The sequence below is a fragment of the Falco punctatus genome (assembly GCF_963210335.1).
Source record: "Falco punctatus genome assembly, chromosome: 12".
Classification (NCBI taxonomy): Eukaryota; Metazoa; Chordata; class Aves; order Falconiformes; family Falconidae; genus Falco; species Falco punctatus.
The window spans coordinates 26823172-26846584 of record NC_137592.1 but is presented as its reverse complement, the minus strand read 5'-3'; the positions used below and the strand labels follow the sequence as shown (position 1 = coordinate 26846584).

At 43.5% G+C, this 23413-nt stretch overlaps 1 long non-coding RNA gene across 2 annotated transcripts in view; it reads right to left on the bottom strand.

The window, feature by feature from the left end:
* Nucleotides 1-23413, bottom strand: part of LOC308072185 — a 79380-nt gene that overhangs the window by 27675 nt on the left and 28292 nt on the right. For both annotated transcript variants that reach the window (XR_013931567.1, XR_013931568.1), the window contains exon 2: nt 1-23413. This exon is cut by the window's left edge and continues 27675 nt beyond it; it is cut by the window's right edge and continues 12214 nt beyond it. This is a non-coding gene — a long non-coding RNA (uncharacterized lncRNA).

Below are 23413 nucleotides of genomic sequence, written 5' to 3'. Positions count from 1 at the left end.
AGGGGAAGCCAAGGCAAAGAGAGAAGCTTTGTAACATGTGTTGAAGGTCAGAAAAGCCAGACACGCATTCTTTGCCCAGAAGATGTGTAGGAAATCCATGTAGCTCTGCTAGTTTGGGAGGCTTTAGAAAGCCAGGGTAGGTATATCTGTGCTAGCATTCGATACCTATCCCTGAACTAGTATTCTTGACATCATACTATCAGCTTGAAGGGGAAAAGGCACTTACAGAACATAACATATCTTCCTGAGATAGATTATGAAGTTGGCCAAATGAACCATGCCCCCATACAGCCTGTATCTCTCCATGAAGAGGCTAGCTAGATATAGGAAACTACTCTGTGGGCACCTGCACTGGAGTTGTTAAGGCAAGTGAATCCTACTGGAGGAGACTGTCCTAAAGATACCCAAAGCCTCTGCTTTAAAGTAATGATAATATTGCAAGAGTTCCAGAAATAATTATTTCCTAAGTTACCAAGACATGATGAATTCTAGAGCTTTCCTAAATGACGTTTCCTACTAGTATCTTCAACCTGCATTCCTCCTGCTTTTCTGGAGTCAACTGTGGATAAAAGAAGCTGAGTCTGAGAACTGATGAGTGTCGAATCCCTGCAAGTACGGGGCAGTGTAGGGAGTCACAGCTTGGTTTCTATAGTTGTTTGTTTTTCAGGAAGCTGTCTGCATTTCTTTACAGCCCATCTTACTCTTTTGTGCCTACTTGGCTCCACTAGCCAGCACGTTTGAAGGACAAAGGCAATACTCCAACTATCCCTACCCAATTCTCTGTTCCCATCCATCTCTAGGAGGTTTAATGGTCTAGACCATGGTGGCTTCTCTTCTAGCTACTCCACACTCTTACCTGCAAACAAAAGCAAAGTACAGGAGTAAGAGGGGAGAGAAAGGTAGCTCTGTATGTCTTGCTACTGCTTTGCATCCATGTGCACCGAGGTTTGAACCCTACAGTAGTTTGTACTATAAGTCTGAATATCTCAAAAGAAGAAAAATGCAGTTTTGGTTGGTAGCTAAAGAAGTACCAGTGATGCTGCTGTACAGCCTTGTGTTCCTGGTCAATCCCTCATCGCCACCTGTCCTGGCCAATACTGAGTTGCCGTCTTTGTTCACTCCTGCTGAATCCTTTCCAGTAACATAGCAAGTCAGAAGAACACCTAGTCTCTCAGGAGTCATAGGTAGATTTCTCCTTAGTAATAGCTGTTATTTGAGCCAGGCTGGAAGAGTCTGGTGGCTTTTACAGAAAAACTCCGAGGTGAGTGAACACCCCTGTGATTTGCTCTTGTTTTGCCATTTCTAGTCCACCAACCAGGAGAACCGTTACTGAGCAGGACAGCTTGAAGTTACAGTGCGCATCAAAGAGGAAGTGCTGCCAATTCCTCTAACTCATCTATATTGATCCTACTTTATATCAGTGGGATATATTCATCCAGAGAATGCCTGACTGTCAGCAAAAAGGGCAAGTCTTCTTCTCAGCATTTGTCTTCCTGCAAAGATTAAGGACCTGGTCTCTAACTCTTTCTGTCATGGGGAACTTGCCCCTTTAATGTGGGTCCAAAGTCCCTGCAACAGAACATGTGCTTCCCAGATGGACCTAATTAAGACTTTGTGGTGGCATTTGGGGGTGAATACATAGAGGAAACTTGCTTGGTGGGAGGTCTATGGAAAGAGCTGCAGAGGACTGAGAACTGGGAGACCACTAGAGTGACCAACTGGTGTCTTCTCACGGAAAGCCACAAAGAGAGGAGGGCTTGTGGACTGAATCCTTCATGTTGTGGTGTCAAGCTTGAGGGCCAAAAGACATGGGGAACAACAGAAACAGAACAAAAAATAAATCTCATTATGTGTCTGGAGAGACACAGCTGAGACATGGCAACTGAGAAATTCCTGGAGGGAAGGACAAGGGATGGCTGCAGCTCGTGAGGGCAGATTTGCAAAAGATTTGTGGAATCTGCAAAAGAAGACGTAACTGCAACATTTGTCATGTTTGTAAATACCTCTGTTTGGGACAGAGCTGGTTTATTTTCAACCATTTGTATAGCTGATGAATACTACTTCTGTTTTCCCTCCTCAGAGAGTCATGTCTTCTTAAAGGGTAATATTGTAAGATTGTCAAAGGAGCAAGTAATTAGATTTTCCTTACCTGCTGGAGGGCAGTTGCTCCGGCTCTCTCCCCAGGTAGGTCTGACCAGCTCTCATTGCTTGGTGAGCTCACACCAGGACCCGTCTTTCGACAATCAGGAACTGAGGACCTACAATTTTGAAAACCAGTGTTGGAAAACATTGGTGAGTCTGGAGGAGAGTTAGGTTGACCATGAACAGAACGACATTCAATATTACCAATGTGACATGAAGCAGAGGAATGGCTGCAGCATCATAGTTGTAATTTCTTTGGACCCATGACTGCTCTTGCCTGTGGACACTGGAAGACTGGGGTCACATTAAGCTTTCTGGAAACTCATGTCATGCTACTAATGAACAAGTGTGGGCTTCTCCAGACTGGTTGGCCATCATCTCCCAAAGGAGGCCTGCAACTCAGCTCCTGCATGCATATTTAGTTCTGACTTACAGACCTGCCGAAATCCAGTGGGACAAGTGACATCATGGTTGTGAAACTAGGACTGAGTTTCATACAAAACCACCAAAACACTCCAGGATTTTTACATGGTCTTGAAAACGCCCAGGAGCTGTATTTCATAGTCATTGCTACTTTATTGGAAAGGTTTTGTTAGAAGTCCTGTAATCTGACACAGCAAGGGGCATTGATACCCTTAGGGACAATGACCAATTAATCTCTTTACATCCAGCCTGGGTTGAGAGACAAAAACTGAAGACCTCAGGCTCACCAAAGGGAAAGTGATTTGTGCTTTCATCCTTCAAAAGATCACAGTCAACCTAGCAGAGGGAAAGCCACGGTGGTGTTGGCAGCCTGGTGAGTGTGCATAAAGAAATCTGAAGATTCTGGAAACAAAACAGTTCCTCTTGGCTGAGGAATGAGTCTTCCAGGGGCTGTTCAGGCAGTTTAGTGGGTCCCTGAGCAGAAAGACGGGAAGCAGGTAAGGCTTTGTGTGTCTCTATCGGGTCAGGGAATAAATGCAGGATAAAGTATTGGGAGAGGAAACAAGTGCAAACACAGCCTTCACAAAACAACCACAGCATTTCAGGCAAAACAAACTAAATGTGTTGTGAGGAGAAGCTGACAAATGTGCCTAGTTCTTCTAAATAGGAGAAAGGTTTTCTTCAAACTTTTTTCTTTTTTTTCAAGTGCCTTGCTTCCCATGAAATCATTCCATTTACCGTTTACCTACAGGCATTTTGTGAGATGGCACTGGAGATTACAGGAGTTTCTCTATGTAAAGAGCTCTAACACCATGTCCTGCCCATTTCCCTTCCTCTTCCCAGCATTCTCCTCCCTGGGTTCTGAGTCTTTTCCAGAGTCTGACTCCAGTCCCCAGTTCCAAGGATGGGATTTTTTTTCTCAGGGAAGACTCCCTTAGACCTCTGGGCTGTAACCGTTCCAGGAATGTGGCCATGGGAGAGTAAAACGCCAGAAGAAATATGAAGATCATTTTTTCACTAAAATTATGATTTATGAGGAACAGCTGAACAGACTACGCAAGGTTTCATTTAAATAGAGGCCACAATGATTTAGTAGACCTGTATATGCTAACTCTTCTGTGAGACTTACACGTCACATACGTAAGTACCAGGCTCCTTTTCCTACTGTCTGTGTTTAGTCTTACACGTGATAACCATGTGCTTTCAGCACCTTGCATCCACTAATTTTTTTTCATGAGGAAGCCCCTCAAGAATTGTGGGATGGAGAAGTGAAATGAACCGACTAAGCACTCCCAGGAAAGCTGTAGGCGGACTGGGACCAGGCCCCAGGTTTCTCATGTCTCAATGCCAGAGCCTCAGTTGCTCCCTTTCTTCCACATTCTTCTGCTGCCATGACTACTCTTTCTCATCCATAGCTTCATCATATGTTCCTATGCTATTGTCACAAGTGACCACTCATGTCCAGGAGCCCCCCAGCACCACAGGATGGTGAGGAGCAAGTTGGGGACGTTCCTGGGCCACTGGGAAAACCTGCTGTTGCCCTGGGGGCTGGTGGCCACTGCCACCAGGAGTGCTTTGCCCTTATTGTCTTCATTGCAACTTAGATGAAGAATCCAGCTGAGCTCCAGGCACAGAAATGAGGAGTATTAACACACAGAGAAGAGCTGATGTTCTTCAGAGAATGACTGAAACACACTAGCTGAAAAAGTCACAGATGAATGGATTCCACTCAAACATAACCAGCAGGCTCCATCCGCTCAATCTACTGCTCCACTGCGGACAGCCTCACCCAGTCAAACACAATTCTCCCTAAAAGGTGGGTGCACACACTTGGACCCCATTTCAATAATGCAACACAGAGCCTTCCCTCCTATGCCAGGTCTAAGACAGGGACAACTATTTAAACTTAATGAGCTTAATATGTATTAAATATATATATAAGCTACAATAAGCTTAGCCCCTACCTCTAGCTAAACCATGCAGACAGGGAGTAACTTGGAACCATTTTCATTCCTGTGGAGTTTTTGTTTGGGCTGGTGCACTACATGTGAGGGGTTTAAGGATGTTTTCTCTGTCTAAGTTTCCCATTACCATGGTTGAAACTGTTAGTCGACTTTAACATATTTTCCTTGGCAAAATACCTTTGAAACGGGGAAGAGCCTTATCTTCAGTTCTGGAGGTCAGGGAAATATGAGGTCAATTTGTAAATCTGTTTGAATGCCTAAAGATATCAGGTAGGATTTTCAAGAGCATCAGGAGGTGTCAAATTGGGCCTTTGATAGTCCATTAGAAATCAACTGTAACCTGAAGTTCCAAAATCTCCTCAAAAAATGGTTTTAAAGTACCCTTAAGCATTCTGTGTGTCACTTCGACATCTGTGAATGAGCAGGGAGCTGAATAGTGGTTTCTTGTATCTCAAACAGAAGGCCCTAAAAACCAATTGGGTTTTCCACCATAAAATTATAGAGAAAATTTCTCTGTAAGTTGCATTTGGCAGACCATCTTCAGTGAATGTAATAATAAGTATGTGTCTGCTTTTGCACTCCCCTCACTTTCAAATTTAATTGTGTGTTGCTTGTAGTGCTTTGTAATGTAGAAACCCAACAGATATGAGAAAGTCTGTCTGATTGCTTTTCTTGCACTTAATGGATAAATGATCTGTTCTGAGATTAACGCTGGTAGAAGCTAAGCTCCCAACTTTTTCAATAAATCTATGTAATACATAAATAGAAATTATAACATAAAATTACATAAAATATATAATCTGTTTGCAATCTTTCTATGTCCAGATAGCTAATAGCTAATATCTCTTGTTTGTAATGATTTTACTTCTCTTGGAATGGCAACATGAAGCAAGGCTAATGTCTCAGTGTCACTTGTGTATCAATAGAAAGTAAGGTTCAACGTTGTGTGGAAGTGGTGTTTGCACAACCTCAGGTAGTGGCCAACCAAGACTAGTAGAGCTTTGTTGGCCCTTTCACCTCTGACAAGGTGTAGAATAGGGTCAGAATCCATTTCTTCCTGCTCCACCATCCATGTTACTTTTTCTGAAAGAGATAAACAAAACCTCTTCAGGGAATTGCTTGTGTTTTCTTCGTGTTATGATCAGACCATGGAGGTCAGTTCCATATCCTAAGTACTTCAAGTCCAACAGTATTTGGACACAGAGCTGGTCTCATGTCAAAGAAATATACCACCTGGAAGAACTATGTTTACATACTAATTTGTTTGCCACTACAAGCTCATACGTTTGAGCTTAAACCAAAGACTTCATAGATGTAGCCCTGGAAATCACTGTTGATGAATTTTACATCTAAGCTGTAGGTAGAAAGTGGCTCAGCTCCTAAAGTCTAGAAAAAAGTTACAGTAAATCCCTGTGAATTGAAAATGTGATGCATTCAGAGGCATACATGTACACCGCAGTAAAGAAATCCCATTTTACTTATAGTAAAATAAAAGCATGGAGGAAATGTTACCGCTAAGGTGGGTTGCATATGTGTTTTTGCAAGTGTGTTTATGTAGAGTTTTTAGATCCCAAAACTAGAGGCCTTGCTCAGGCAAAAATCCAACTGGCTGAAATGGAAATGTTGCCTTATGCAGTCTGCAAAACTGGGCTGGGAGTGCGTGTTTGTACATTCTCTGTGCATGCTAAAGGTCAAGGAAAAGGTTTCCAGGACTTCTTATTTGTGTCTCCCTCCCCAGTACGTAGCCAAGATGCAGGTAAAATTCCCATGTCTTTCAAGGAGGCTGCAGAATTTGACCCACTGGGTATCAAAACAGCTCTGAACGGTGGAGTACAGCTAAATTATTCCAACACCAGACAAATGGGTCTGCCTAACCTAAGCCATAACATTTGAATTATTAATGTTCTCTAATAAAGGGGATAAAGTGTCTGTAGAACAGAGTGTTTCAGAGCTCTGTTAAAGATCATGCCTATTTTAATTTAGAAGTCCAGCTTGAGGAGAGACAATGCTGGCATTGTGTTACAGAGATTTATAACAAGTCTGTCTTGAGGATTTTCCTCTGTCCTTATCTGTAATAATAGAATTTAAAAAAAGAGTCAGAGCAAGAGCAGCAGCACTGGAAAATATCTTTCTCAGAAACTATAGCAGACAGGTCACAACATTTTTAAACAATGATAGTAACATTTATTCTATCAAAGCCATTTTATGTTTTATTTGGAACTCTGGCGCCTTTATTTTTTTAAGCTCTCATAACATGACACTAATTACAGACATCAAGATGCTCTATAGAAGATACCAGTCAAAATCCAGATGCTGCTTCTTTTCCTTTCCCTGCACTCCCACCCCAGCCCTTTTGTGTGCATTACATCATTGCATAGTTTATTTTAAAAGTGCCTCAAAAATGCAATGATAGTAATCGTAGACAGCAGGAAATTGATGGTGAGCACCTCTGGTCTGCAAATTCCTTTACAAAGCACTCCCGCTGCTCATCAGAAGTCCTTCTTGTTAGCAGAGGCTTGAAAATACAGGTCAGTTGATGTGTTAAAAATTTTTTGGGCTAAAGTAATTTTCATCTTAGGACTGTGCATACATGTTTCTTCCTCTCTGTCTCCTCCACCAAATGGAAATGACCAGGTCAGTTGGAGGAATGGGTAGAAGGGTTTGTGGTGTTCCCTCTGGGAGGTTGATCTGCTGCTGCAGGGCCAGGTGGGAGCAGAGCTTGGCTCTGGCTCCCCAGTGAGCACCCACAGGTGAAGGTTTGGGGTGAAATATCTTGAGAGAGACCCTCAACTCAGGGGTGTCAGCCAGCCCAGAGAAACACAAGATGATATGCAGGCTACATCTCCTTTCTGTCACAGTTGGCTGCAAGAGGTCATTGCATATCTTGGGGAGCTCATGTACTCTTTAGTTCTTCAGGTGGTGGTGGCCCTCCACAAAACACCCACGGTGAAAATAACCAAGGGTGTTAGCAGCACTGAAACTGAAGTATCCCGTGGCTTTTAGAAACATTGATCCACTGCCTGTAGCAGGTGGTAAAATTACCATCCAACCCTCAAAACTGTTGAGTTTCACCCTGACTTGGCCACTTGAGCATTTACAGGCTATATGCGACACTTCAGCCAGGGTAGCATCATCTGAAAGGGCATCTGAGCCATGACCTGACTCTCTGCATGCCCCCACTGCATCCCAGGGGTTCTCCACAACTCACACCATGTTGCCCTGGGGCTGGCTGACATCACTGACATGGCCAGCTTTGGTCAGGACACCAGAGGCCCAGCTCTGCTGTGTGTCACAGATCACTTAGCACATCCTCAGAGCTTTGTGGTGACACATGTGCACAGCCCCGCCATGCTCCAGGGTTGAGTGACAGCCACCTCCCTCGCATTTTCCCACAGGCAGACAGTTCACAGGATGAAATCCCATCCCTGTTGTAAGTGTGAACCAGGATTTCAGCCAAAATGTTGCAGCAAACGCATTTGTCCTGCAGAGTAAGCAAACAAAGAGGCAACACTGCACCAGTAAAGAACAGGAAGCTTTTGATGACACTGGCTCCGATTTTTTAGCCTATTAAGATTTCCATTACCCTCAGGCTCATTATTCAGCAATAAGTAAACACCAATAAATCTGAAATAACAAGTGAAACACATGCACTTAAGCCAAAAAAAAAATATCCTAGGAAATATTCTTTCCTTTAGCATGTTGAAAAGGTCAATGCAGCAATGTTAGGGTGACTAGGAAGCTCTGAAATACATCCCATCCTCCAAAACAAGGGTCCCATGAGCCTGCTGAGATGCAAGACTTGGGTCTCAGGAGGATCTTAGGATTTCAGGGAGGAAGAAGGGAGGATCCCTGGTGAGATCCTTTATGCCCATATCTGAGAGGTTCCTTTCCAGCAGTAATGGCAAGGACTAAACTAAATGTGGTGATTTTCGTTTCCCACTCCAGTGCTGTCAGGAGCAGCGCAATCTGCACACACCTTTGTGTCTGCATCATGCTGTCAAGTACCCAGACTCTGTTTCTTGTGAAACAGAAATATGAAGACACGTGAAAATCATGTGTGTTTAGCTACTACAAAAGTCATATTCCCAAAAGAAGAAACATTATCTTTTTTGCCACTATCTGTGTTAAAATACCTTGTGGACCTGTGAGCAGATCCAAATTCTTCCTTTTTCATTAAACTGTGGAAGGTTTATTCTACATTTCCATAAGTAGCCATTTTAATTTTTCCATTTTCCTTTTTTAAACAGGAAACCTCTCCACTGCTTCTCCACTTTCTCTAAGCTCTTTGTTTATATTCTACTTCCATTACCAGAATTATTCTTACATTTTTCCATCCCCTATTCTGAACAAACATTTACGCTGAGTCTGAATGACTGGTATTATATATAATGGGAAACAACAAAGCAAGAGGGAACAAAAGTAACATCTCTGTAAGAGGATGAAATGTGGCTGCTACCTCCTCAGTGATAGCAGCCTTGAAAGGAAACTGTTTGCCAGTCCTGAGCATCCCTGGCCACAGGACCATGTTGAAAATGCAGAGATGCATCAAACAGAAAGTAGAGCCGTCTGACATACAGCCGTACGTGCCATGGTTCACAAAAGTAAATTACCTTTTCACCCATGAGTTTTTACCTAGTTATACAATGATTAATATACATCTGCCCACTTGGGCAGAGGAAAAAGGATCCAGCCAATACAAGGGATGTGGTTCTAACTGCTCCTTCAGGCTAGCAGCTCCATCAGCCCCACACTGCCTGAAAAGGGAGTGGTGGGCAGGTGGGAGCAGACAGGCCAGGAGCGTTGTCTTGGCTGTCTGGGAAGAAGCAGCAGGGAAGTGAAACTGCACTGAAGAGCAGGAAAAGCAGGCACGTCTGGACACATCTGGTCAGCAGGAAGGTGTCCACAGCTGTGGAGGCAAATGGTACAGTGGTACAAAGGGTTAGGTGGGGTCTCTAGGACAAGCTGCTGTTCTAGTTCAGTAGCCTGTGGTTAACAGGACTTACACTTAGGTATCAGGAGCCCTGTTCTCAGCTTTCCAAGATGTGTCAGAGCCCAGGCCTGGTGGTTGAGCACCCATCAGCCTTTGATTCTGTGCTCACAGCGCACACTGCCTGCCAGTTGTGCTGTTGTAGCAAGGATTTGTCTGTCCAAGCAGCTCCCAGAAAACTATTTTCATTCCAGGAGAGAAAAAGGAAGGTTGTCTTCAAACAGCTGCTCTTCACAGCATCCCTCCATTTGCAGCAGGTAGGAGCTGTGCAGGGGGAAGACATCTTCCAGTCTCCCAGCCCCCAGCAGCATGTTACAATACATGGGAACCCCAGCAGTCAACAGGGAGGAAGAGCTGAAAGTTTTCCCTCTCCTCAACTCCCACAGCCTTCCTTCCTTAAAACAAACATCCCTCTGTACATTTACCGAGTAACATGTCCTAATACATTGAGCACAAGACCAGACAACACCTCGCTTTCCTTTCTTCTACTGCTGGTTTGCTATTTGTCCTGTAAATATTCTCTCAGCATCTTATTAGTTGGGCTACAGATAATCTGTAAAAAGAAGGGAAATTTCCACGTTTATGTATATGTTCTCCATCTTTTTCCAAAATCCAAATAAGCTTGCAAAGTCTGTAGACATGTCAGGCCTTTTCCACAGATGGTCTTTAGAAACTTTATTGCTATCCATGAGAAACAAGAAAAGAATCTGCTTTGAGGTCCCAGGATGGATTTGCAGGCCTGGTGGTTGAAAAAAATGAAATGTTTTTACTTGAAAACTGAATATATTCATTCTGTAAATCATTGCCTGACAATAAACCCATGCTCTTTTCAGGGCTGCTTTTTACTGTAAGCATTTTACAGCCTAATTTCCAGAGAGAAGATCTTTGAGTAAAAGATCATGTGATAAAATTTCTTGACATAGTTCATGCTCTCTATGTGTTATTTTCAGCTTTATCCCAAAATAAAAAGACTGCTAAAATTGTGACAGTTCTGTATCTTATAGATCTGGTTTTAGTTGCATCTTCCATCCTTTTGTGTTTGTAAAATACAATTTACAAATGTCTAGATATTAACTCTACTGAAGTTGTCTTACAAGGCAGCCTTTTAGCTGCACAGCCAATGCTGATCCACCCACACATCCTAGTAAAGGAGCACAACGTTTTTTAAACTCTGGCTCAGGGTCTCATCTCTTCTGTGGCGATGGAAATGAATATTGCATCTATGGCAAGGCATGTCAAGCTCTCTGTGGAATTTATTATGGTCTCTGCACCAAATGTTCTACCAGCAGGTCTGCCTCGTGCTCTTCAGAACATGTATAATTAGAATTCAGCTAACGCTGGAAAGAATGACTGTCCATAACTCATCAGGTTAGAAAGCTGGAATCCCTAGAGCAGAAAAGAAATGAGCGGAATATTCAGCTAAAGAGGAAAAATTCATTTTCTTTGCTTTCTTACTGTGAGAATAAGTATTTTATATGTAAGATGTCAATCATCATCTCCTTTTCGAATAGGCAACCACATTCTTGATCATGCAGGCAGCAGACGCGTGACACTAGCAATGGTCCCGTGCAGCCCACAGCACAACCTTTGGATAGCTGGAAGGGCAGTTCTTGCTTCGGAATGCACTCTCTGATCCTGGGCTGACTGTGTTTCTGGTTTAAGTCCCTGGAGAAAGCTCTACCTTTTTTATGAGTCCCCAGGGTCTCTGAGAACTAATGCAAATTGGCAAAGCTCTTGGCTTGCCCCCTTCAGCTGCTGGTAGCAGAGAGCATTAGCAGTGGCTTAGACACAAGAACTTCAAGACTTGTGTGTACACAAAAACCTCAGGACCGAAGTCAATCGAGAGACCTCTGCAGTCAGCTTGAGCTGTGAGGGAACCCAAATTTGTTCCTTGGTGATGACCACCAGGATCCTTACTCTGAGCCGATTAACTCTAGTAGTTGTTCATGACTGCAGGATTTTGGACTCCACTTTTGCAATATCACAGTGTCTAATTTAACTGCTCTCCACATCTAACAGGCTTCTAACCACAAGGATCATGGGTCTGCATCTTTCTTTTCTCCTCATTGTAATGTCTTCCCCAAGTTGCCCAGCTGCTTCAAATTCCTTCCTCATCATCAGAACCTAAGCACTGATTTATTCTTAACCCTCCTGCACTCTGAATTCTCTGTAGAAACTGGAGGTCAGCTCCTTTGCTTTAAAAGAAGGGAAGAGCCAGCTTTTCATAGACATAGCCTTCACACAAAACTTACTCTTCATCTTCAAACTGGAAACACCTGCGTTAGGATGACTGACATGCAAGATAAGGCTTAGGGTTCATTAAAAAAAAAATTTAAAATTTTCCCAATAAATCATTTTTCTTCCCTTGGAAGTAAAACTCTTAATTGCTGGTTTAGGTATTGGAGATTCCAGGACAAGGAGATTCCGAGGCAAATACCTTTATTTTTAAAAGTTGATAAAGGCACTGGGATATCCTTTGTCGTGTTTGCTAAAAGTATTAATAATTGTATTTTGAGTGTGAGTATACTTTTGCCTGCCACACTAGCCAAATCTCTGCTTGTTTCATTTTTTTTAATATTATTCTCATCTGTAACTTCACTGCTAGAAGGCGGTGCTCATCATACAAGTCTGCCTTCAAGGTTTCAGCGGTGCAGGCTCGTAGTGACGGGGAAGGGCTTTCCATGGTAACGTCACTAATAGAAACCAGTCAATATAGGAGATGGGACTCTGACTTTTTAGTTCATCCTGGTGAGTCCAGTCTTCTGTGTATGTGACTAAGAAGTGTCTGGCTTCTTATATGGGCCAGGAACAGACATTTAGGGAAAGCACAGAAGAACCAGGGCACATATCCCAGAGTGATTCATCCCCATTACCCTCAGCCAGTTCCCAAGAAGCAAGAGGTTTGGATTTCCTGAGGTAGAAGTCACACATGGACAATCACTTTGAAGAGTCACTGGTTGACCTATCCTTAACAAATTTGTCTCATCCCTTGCAGAATTCATTAGTACTTTCGGTCTCCATGAGGCTCAGCATCCAGGAATCTCGTATCTTCCTCCATTGCTTTTATAACTGCTGCCTCTCACTGTTGCTAGTACTTGTATGAGTACATTGCAGTTAATTATTTCTTCATGTTCCCTGCCAGCTTCAGCACCTCACAGGCGTCTGTCAGATTCCAGATCTGCCATTTTTTTTCTGAGCTGCAGGGAACAAGACCTTCTAACTCCTCCTTGTAGAGAAGCCTCCAATCATCTTTATTGCCTTTCTCTCTACGTTTACTAAATTACCTGTATTCTTTTCAAGGTGCAACAAAATTTTAGGTCCTGGGTAAGTACCATTGTAGCAATAATAGAATCAACAGCATGCTCCCTCAATGGTACTCTCAGTCTTTCACTCCATCTTTCAGCTGATCAATCTCTCTTGATGATTTTTGGCCGGTTTTTTCTCATTTTCATTTTCCGTGGAGGCACCTCCCCTACATTTTCCTTCTCAACTGATGTGTGATGAGAGTGGGGGAGATGAAAGACATTGCCTGCTTTTCAGGTCTGCAACTGAAACAATACCCTAGAATACAAATAAAGGTATAGCACAGTCAAAGCATAAGATTAAAAGACTTACCTAACAAAAGATCATTAAAAATATCTACACTTAAACAATGGGTACTCATGATGTCCCCCTCGTTCCTTGCATGGTGCATGGGACCATTTCTGTGTACTTAATCAGAACACATTTTAAATCACACCGTACAGTATACTTTGTGGCAATACATGATGGCCAAGTATATAAAATATGATGAAGTTAAGAAGTTGCAGCTGAACTAACAATATATTCTCCTGGAAGGAGACATTGAATAAATTGTGGATGGTTTTTGATAGCCAATTAAAGTTCTTATAAGAGTTCTGATGCCTTTTTCTGCATTCTTCGGTCATAAACTTTTAAACAAGTATTTGCAATTGTAAATAATCCCCTAAAGTTCCCAGGTATTAATAAGTTATTGTGTCTCTTGCAATGATCAATTAGCATAATGAATACAAACTTAAGAGAACATTTCTCATCAGCAAGTAATAATTTTATCTAGTTTTTTGGTGACAATAGCAATTTCTGGTTTGGGACCAGTCATGTATATATGCTCACATATATTTCTTCAAAGACTGACAAAGTTGATTTAGAGTCAGACACAGATTTTCCCAACAGAAAGGACGCAAATTTCCCTAACGGAAAGATTTTTTTCCTCTCAGTATTGTCAAAGGCAAAAATGTAAGATACAAACAAAACAGTTTCCAATGCAATAGTGTATAATGAGCACTAATGAATGAAGACAGAAGGTGTGGTCTTGTCAACAATTCACAAAGATTAAGCAGAAGATCTGATTTTACCTTAGAGTTTGTCATTGAGTCATTCAGAAATCAAGCTAATCACTCTGAACCAGATTTCATAAAGTACCAGATAATTTCACTTCTCTCATTTTTTTCTGTGAGCACCATCAGAGAGGACCAAGGTTTGATATGACAAAATGCAGCTTCTAGAGAGCTGCATTTTAGAATTTCAATTAAAATTTAAATTAAAGCCGCAGATTCTCTGAAAATTTGCAAAGCCTTTCCTATGACCTTGACGAAACAAACTCCTTTAGCTTATGTGTAAATACATGGTTGCTCTCTCGCAGTGGCTGGCTCACAGGGGTCCCACACCGCACAAGCCACAGCTATTCTGCCCAGGGCCTAGGGTAGCAATGGGCTACCCCAGAAGCAGCTTTCCACCTCCCTTTCACCTCCCCCTCCCAAGCATGCAGAAAATGTCTTGTAGCTCTCCCCCAGCCAGAAAATTTTGGGGTGCCATTTGGGAGTTGACAATTTTTGCCTGCGACCTTTAATCAGCCACTTTCTTTAACATTAACTGTAGGATTTTTGCACTTCATTTCCTCTAGAAGGGACCGTGATCCTGGCCAGCTTCGCATCCTACGCAAAGTTCAGTTAGTGCTTGGACAGCTTTTTGAGGTCCAGACATGAAAAATACATAGCAATGCAAAGGCTTATCAGATGGTTACAGCATCAGAATATAATTATACAGCTTGAAACCCAGCTATAAAGAAGCATGTTGATAGAGAGAGGGTAAACACACTTGCATGAAATCTGAACCCATCCAACTTTTTCAGTTCAGACTGTATTAATCGTTTCCCTTTCCTGAGTCCTCCTTCCACCAATGCATCAACCTCAGGCCAGATTTGTTGTTCATTTGTGCCCATGCAAAGGGCTTCTCTAATGCTGCCTTGTCAGTGAAGACTGATCTCAATAATTTCCTTATTCTTGCTTGTGAAAAATATTTCCTCCTTCGCTCTGGAGGCACCCAGGGAGGTAGCAGTTAAAACTTGATGCAGTAGTGTATTTCTCTGGTTTATCAGATCAAAACCCATGTCTCATTGAAGAATTGTATTTGCAGCCTCTCATCACCCTGGAGATAAATTGCTGCAAGCATCACGAAGACTCACAGAAAGCTTTAGCCATCTCCATAATTAATCCTGCTTTTCATCGCTCCTGGCTTCACCTACTTTCCTGCAGTTCGATTCACAGACAATATTCTGCACAAGTGAGCAGCCATCTACCTACTAACCACAATAATTGCACCTCTCCTGTGGCTGAGGAGGCATTTCAGAGCCCCTTTTGCAATAAAAGCAGAAGTACTAAACTTGAAGGAAAAGCACTCTTCCTAACTGACTGTAACCTTGGAAGCCTCAGAGCTGATGCCTCTTCTCAGTGTGTCTTTTCTTACGCATATTTTTTTAAAAATAAACCAGAAGAAAGATCTAATTATTGGAATTCTGATCCAGATCAGAAGATCACAAACTACAGCTAGTGAAAATTTTTCTATTTCATGTATGAACATAAATGGAAAGTGATAACAGTCTTTCAACATCTTTCTCTTTTGTACTCTTCCACAAGCCCTATGGCTGGCTATACTCCCTGTGTGTGCATACTTCTTATATACACATATATAAAACAGCACTTTTAAACAGAATTATTCTTTTTAGTCTAGACCCATGGATACTAACTAAACTGTTGATGGGCAATTCATAATACAGATGAAGAAGAGGAGCCCTTTGATGGGTCCCAGACAGCTGGGGGATAACTGAAGTGAAAAAGAAAGGCTCTATGTCTTGTGGATGGGACCCAGAGCCCAGGGGCTTATTTTGCCTCCCACCACCCGACTCACACAGGTTGAGCCCCCGGCCCACCCCACACATCGAGCTTGCTCCTGCTGAGAGCGGCTGGCTTGTGGTCTCCCATCTCCACAATGTCCCAGAGAGATCTGGTCAGACCAACAGTGATTTCCAGCAGGTATCTGAGGAGATCAAGGCTGCACCCGCCCATGTCGACAGCAAAACCCGACAATGCAAGGATCCAGATTTGCCTCCTTCCTGTCCTGCTCTCAGAGAAGGTTGGTGAATAACTTCACACCTGCCCTTGTATCTCAGCCCCTGAGGCCCCTCCAGCTGTGCTGACTGTATTAAAGTCCTCTCTGGCCCAGTGAGGTGCCCCTCTCCTCACTCTTCTTGGCATCAGCTACCACACTGACATCCCTGAAGTCCTTCCTAATGTGCTGCACTTATTCTCCCCCTCTCTCTCTCTCTGGGCAAGTCTGAAGATTCCCCAGAAGTGATCAGTGAAGAGCCATCCTCCTACCACAACCAGCCAGTGCGAATGCTATGTGGTCTGCCCAGCTTCGTGCACCTCCCTGGGTTGCTGTCAGCCCCCCTGCATCACAACCCAGGCTCCTTTCAAATAAAACAAAAGAAGGAAAAATGAAAATATGCCATATGGCACCTCCACACACAGCCGCAGGGCCCTGGAGCACAGTCTGGGAGAGAGACACCCTGGTGCAAGGCAGGCAAGGAGCCTTCTGCCTTGCCCACTGGCAGCTCCCGTCTTCACCCCTGCCACATCTCCCTGGGGTAGCCGGGGGGCTCTGCCTGCCACCCTCGTGGCCTGGCAGCCCCACAGCAGGTCAGGGAACCTGCTGCCCTCCCGCAGGACCCAGCTGCAGTGCCCATCACCCACCACAGATACTGGGACAGCACAGGCTGGTCACCTTCTCCTCAGCACCCGCACCCTCCACACAGCACCTGTGACACGAACATTACACAGCGCTTGTGACACGAACATTACACAGCGCTTGTGACACGAACATTGCAAAAGCAAGAACCAGCTTTTTCCACACCAAAATTAAACAGTACATAAGATTGACTTAGAAACTGTGAGATTGTTATAACTGGAAACATATTAGGGGTGTTTTCATTTGCTCTCTGGGTTTTCCGCATTCCTGGTTGTCTTTCCAAGATTTCTGTTGCAAGAACAAGGATTAGAAACCATTTATTTCCCCTGTACAGCTAAGGTTGTCATATAAATGTGGTTCCGGGAGCCAGAGCTTTAGGAAACAAATGGCAAACATTTCCAGTAAAATTATGAGTGTCAGCAACAGTCTTTGTGTTTATGAAAACCTTAGTGAGGCCCAGCAATGAATAAAGATGGAGCTAAGACTACAATGAGACCTGAGAAGACCAGGTTTGACCCTTTGATTCGCCACAGGATTTCTGTATCACCTCAGGGAAGCAGGTCGTGCTTAATTTCGCTGAAGATGTTGAGTCCAATTAGTTTGGCAAGGCCAGGAAGAGTGCTCAGCATCTTGCACGACAGAGCCCTCGGTGCTTCAGTGTCCTGCTTCTTCTGTCCTCCTGCTCTCAGCTGAGCAGGGTGTTCTCTGCAAGCAGGGATTTTCCCTGTGAACTTGATACAAGTTCAAAAAACACTCAGTGACTATTAACCATAATTAATCCACCGTATTAATTTCCGCACCATCATTACTCTGGATGGGGTAACGTTTTGGTGTGTAGAAAAATTACGTATGTTGAAAAAGCATTGCTAGGCGAGTCTGCCTCCAGTGTGTGTGTATGTATATATATATATATACATATATATATGTGTGTGTGTGTGTCTGTGTGTGTTTCAGGGACCGCGTGGGGACTGTATACCTGGAGGATCCCACATGCAGCAAAGCAGCCAGTGATATGAAACTGAAAATAACACGATTTGCTAATTTACAACTAATAATTAAAAGGGCCTGTCAAGGAGCCAAGCTTCCTCAGCATGTGTTTAACATTACTTCTGAGAAGGTCATTGCTGGCTTCTCCAGGAAGGGAGTTCCGGAGAGGGTACAGTAAGTGCACGGAGTTTAAATGAGCAGCCCCGGCGCAGACATTTCACAGTCTTCAGGGATGCACAAACAATTCTGCCTCAGCAGCACAGAAACAATGCCCTGTATTCACAAAGACTACAGGAACTTCAATATTGTGTGGAGGGGAGGTGGGGGTGAGGGAAGTCTTGAAATGCAGATAAATTGGTATTCACCAAGTGCCATTCCTTAATTTACAACAGTCTTTAACTTCGGAGGCAATTGCCAAGGTGCTCATAAAAAGCGAAATGATGAATATTCAGGATGTCTTCTGAATCCATTAGGCAACTGAGGATGAGGTCTCCATATGTATAACTTCGGCTGTTTTCACATGCTGGTAGAAAGAGTGCCAAGATGGCGTCAGGAAGAAAAATGGCTCCTTCAGTTGCCAATGGGGAGAGAGGAGGGGGGGGGCAAAAAGTGTATATCAAGTGCATGGAAATGAAAATTTATTTAAATACAGTAATTCAACCTAAATGTGCACTGCATGGCACGGTGTGAACCTAGCTCTCCAAGCTCTCTGGCACGGCCGGCTCTGCGGACAGGTGTGTGCAGGATCACTGTCAAGTTAAAAGCAGCCACTGAACGGTTTTCTTTTTCCACACCATCCCCTCCAAGGGTCTCAGAGAGCCTGAGTGAATTCAGCCTCAGGACAAGGAAAGGCTCAGGCTACACCAAGGAGAGGGAAAGCTCAACCTACAGAGGCTGAGAGAAGCGCAAAGTGTCTGGCCTTGAGTGAGGAGCAAGTCAATGGTGGAACAGGCTCTCTCCTTCTCCCTCTCGTCCAGCTCCCCATTTCCCTCCCTGACAACCTTTACCAACATCCTAGATAAGGCAGATGAGGCATTTATAACCACAGCCGGCAACTGATGAGGAAAACATGCTGTCCAGCTCTTGCATCCCAGAAAATAATGTCTCCTGGATGCCATGAATCATGGAAGATCACAGGCCATTAATCATCAAAGGGTGGAAGGGACGAGTTTAAAGTCATGTGTACCAAACACAGCCATTTCTCTGGGGAATCTCAGACCTGGCATGATTCATTTTGCTTTCTCGGGGAGAAATCACAAGGATTAGAAGAATAAATAATGCCACAGCTTCCTGAGTTCAGCTGGTAGCAAGGCCAAGCCTCCCATTGAGGAAAGGAGGCTTTGGTCACAGGAGGTGCCTATTGCCACAGCAGGCATGGGCGTGGGAAACAGTGACACTCCTCTGGTCCCAGAGTCAGCGTAGGGGTACTATTTGGTCCGCTGGGTCTTCCCCAAAAGACTGTAGGGAGTCACTGGGATTCGCAGGGAAAGCAGAAGCGTGACAGCCCTCATTGCCCCTGTCTCTTGGGGTTGTCGGTATCCTGATCCGGTAACAGCTCAGCTTTGCAACCTGGCTCTGGAACGGCGCTGGGGCTTTCTAGAAGGAAGGAGCCATCCGCTGCAAGGCTGTATTACCTGCGGGCAAGGGGCAGAGGTCAGTTACCTGCCCTTCCAGCCATGACCGTAAAATGTGGTTGGTACAGTGGGGACACACAGAGAGTCTCATGGGGGAAGTACTCAGTGAATTTTAGTAGTCTTTGTTGCAGCCCTTTAGGCAAGTCAAGAACCAGCAGCTGATGACCAGGTAAGTAGTGCACGAGGCTCTACCACAGATACCAGGTCATCCCAGATCCATATTCCCAACTCAGGGACCTTCAAGTGTGTGATTTACCCCTCTCCTGCTCCTAAGTATGGCTGTGGGGAGGAGGCTGTACCTCACACCTGAAAGACGCACTACCTGCCTATCAAGAATGATTAGATTATAGTCATGGCTAGTTTAGTTGATTGTTTCCTGGGTTTTCCACATCAGTCTCCCATCCACTCTAAATAAAAAGTGCCAACACACCTGGAGCAGAACACTCAGATGACTTTCAGTAAAGACAAATACAGTTCTTCAGACTCACAGATTATCTAGCCACAGAGTTTGAGTTTGGTTCAGTTCAGAGCTGAGTTTTCCACTCTTCGCAATTATTTACAGAACACTTTGTGTTCACATAGCTTTCTAGGGTGCCTTTTTGGTTTTAGAAGAGTTTTTTCCAACCAATCGCTCGTTATTTTGCATATGGGACTGGTCACCACTTCTGGTTGGGCTGTTCCTAATCTGTGATGAAATGAGTGAAACACGATACATGAGAGAGGGTACTTCCGTCGTTAATCCCCAGCACTTACATTCACACACGAGTACCTTGCCCACATGCAAGCATGGGTATTTGCAAGAAGAACAATGAAAACTTGGCAATTGGCTGAGCAGCCCCCCATTTGAGTGTTTGCAGGAAGCTGTCAAAAAGGAGGAGAGTGGTAGAAGCACGCTGAGTCCAGAGCATTTCATAGAATTGTTCCATGGACATGTTCCACAATTGTCTTTCCTCCCTGTGTGCTCAGCTGCAGTCACCAGGAGCGCACAGGGGCATGGGCAACACGAGCACATGCTTTTCCCACTGCTTCCAAGGTTAGTATGAATAATGTTCCACAGTCTGTTATTGTGGAAATACCAGCGATCATCCTGCAAAAGCAAGCCAAAGAATTATAGCTAGACATTAATAAGAAGGGACCAAACAAAGCATCTCAAAGATGGCAGAATAACACCACTACAGTGACTAGCAGGAAGAAATAGCTCCAAAAGAGTTTTCCCTGATCTACTGTCAGCAATCATCCTTTATCCAGCGCCTCAAGGAGTTCGGCAGCACGGTGCGTTCCGGGCTTGCCGCAGCAGAGGCTGCGCTGAGGCGTACAGCTCAGCCCGTGAGCCCCAGTCTGTCAGTGCTGTGATTAGCCATGGTCTGAGAAGGTAGCCAGCAGTGTCTGCATTCCAGACCACAACTAAGAGTCTCTTTCACAGTTCATTGCACTGCAATGAAAATTAATTTTCCTTCATCATTTTATTCTTGTGAAAAGAAAAAAAAAAAAAAAAAGGAGAGAATTAATAGGAGGGAAAACCCACAGGGCACTTGGCTGAAGCAGCTCTCTGAAAGAGGCTCTAAAGATGGAAGTCTTGTCTGTCATCTCAGCTGCTAAGTAATACTAGTGGTGGGACTCTTGGAAAAATTAGTACAAATTGCATCACAGAAAGGACTGCTGCAGAGATGTTTCTGTGTAGTTTTATGGTTGCGGTGAAGACCAGTGGGCGTTAAACTTGTCTTCAGGGGTATAATTTGGGTAAATCTCAACTTTCAAGTCTTCAGTCCCTGAACTTAAAAGGCAGATTGCCCGCTAACCACTGCCCTGCTTCCAGATCTTGCTCTTACAACACAGTGTGCAGGTATTTGTGCCACCAAAAATCATGGCAGCCCTTCCAGAAGTGTCTGTATCCAGAACAGTGGGGTACATATTTTGGAAGCTGTGATGACTTTCCCAGGCCTTTCTTCCCATGGCAAAATGAAAAGCACCAGTTGGAAACAGAACCTCTGCATACTTTTCCCTTGCTATGAATGCAAGGTTCATCTATTTTTCTCCTTTTTTCCCTCAAGAAAAGTAGCCTTTCATATGACTTATTGCACAAGTTGGATGTTGCCAGGAAGAACCAGACTATTATCCTACTCCCTGCCTGTTCTTTAGCACCTATTGCCATAGGTCAGGACGTTTCCAGCGCCAGTTCAATGAAGTGATTTCTCATGGTTACCTACGATCAAGTACAATGAAAAGGCCCAGATCACTTACAGAGTATCAGTGATGATGCTGGTACCCATCGTTTTCATTCCTCTGCCATGGGAGATTCAGGTTTGGATATTTGTAGGAAGGCGGGTGCAGGACTCCAAGATGAGCAGAATGTGAGGACTGAAGTTCTTTACATTTCTACTCAGCACCAACTACAGCAGTGAAGACTTTCTACATGGTCGTGTCAAAGCGCCTCAGCACTGACCACCTCTCAGGAAGAGTTAGTGGTTTACGCCTCATGATCCTCCATGCCCATTCCCCTTTCTATGCCTCTGTTGGTTTTAGTCTTAAATAAAGAAACGTTGCAGAGTCAACGGCAGAGAACCATCTGAGCTGCTTTGCACGGCTGAAGGGCTGGCTGTGGCACTGCTGGCTGCTGGCGTTTGAATCGCTGCATTTAGGGGGTTCTGTTTAGAACAAACTTGGCTTATTAAATGACAAAGTCATCTATTCAAATGCAACGAGCTTAGGTTTTTTCTTTCTTCTAACAGCATAACTTCATTCACTTCAATGGAATTGCATTTGGTTTACACAGGTGTGAGAGGGAAATCAAGTAGCATATAGAAATGTTTTCTTTTGAAATATTTTTGGAGAAGAGGGGTAAAGAAACTGCTTTTAGACCAATGCAAACATTTTCATGGAAATTTTCATTAGGGTTAAAATTTTCTGGACAAAAACTGGAAATTATTTCCCCCCCTCCCCCCCGTAAAATAGTTTGATTTTCAAAAATCCCACAAACACTTAAATGGAAATCTCAATATTTTCACAAAAACTCTAATTGTATTTTTAAAGCTTTGGGTTTCCATTTTTTTATCAAAAACTGAAGTCTTTTGTCCAAACTACTTAGAAAACCTGACTTCTTTTTTTCAAAATTTCCCATAGCAGATTTTTTTAATGCAACTTTAACAGGAAGATTAAAAGGATTATGAATATGAAGCCAATAAAAACCCATCACAACTGAGCTGGACAAACTAAGTGCAGAGGTTAACATACATGAAACCTGGGATGGACATTTGTTGTTTACAAGTTTAAGATGTTTGTGCTAACATACTTCATAGAAGGGCAAGTGAAGGGCAGGGGGGAGGTTTTCCCTGAATTTAGATTTTATACAACTCACATAAAACTAAGAAGGAAATGAAAGAGGAATGGAGGGAGGTGTAAAAAAACCAAAAAGAGATCACAAGCAATAGACATCTCTGTACGTTTTGAGCTGCCTCGAGATGTTGACGTCCCTAGTATGATGTACTCAAGAATCCCATGGGTTCCACAACTGGGACACATACCCTGATGTCAGATGAGATCACGGCAAATGAGCCACAGACAGGCTATTGCCACACATATAATTGTAAGACTTTGCGTTCTGCAGCTGAAAGTTCAATATGTAGCTGCCCATGAGAAATTCCAACGACTCCAGTACTCACTTTGTCCAAAACAATTGGAAAGCTCTGATGTAGCTACTGTGTATATTTAAGCGCTATAACAGATACTCTGGAACTGAGTAAGCAGGGCAATAGTTAAGGCTAGGTCTCTTATTTTTCACAGCCACAAACAATCTGAATAGAAGCCTTCATTTAAACAGTGATTCAACACAGCAAAATGTTGAAGCTTCTTACACCTAATGGTAATGGCACTGCCTTATAATACAAAAGAATAAAGAGTGAAACTCAGAAAATACAGAATAAAACCCTGAATGGAAGCCTGAAGATGTGATTTTCAAAATCAACTCTTCCAAACGTGAGAAGGAAGTTGACTCTTTTGCTCATGAGCCATTTCTCTAGAAAGACCGTAAGAATTAATTACAATAAAAGCAGAAAGCACAGCTTCACAAGGACAACAGAGGGCCTAGTCTGAAGTGGGATCAACCCTACAGGTCCTTAAAAATATGGTTAATGGAAAAAAAAAAAAAAAAGAAAAAAAAAAGAGGAAGAGGACATGTGTACAGTCTCAACCTAGGACTGAATGGCTCCATCACAATCCTACTTGCACTTGGCAGT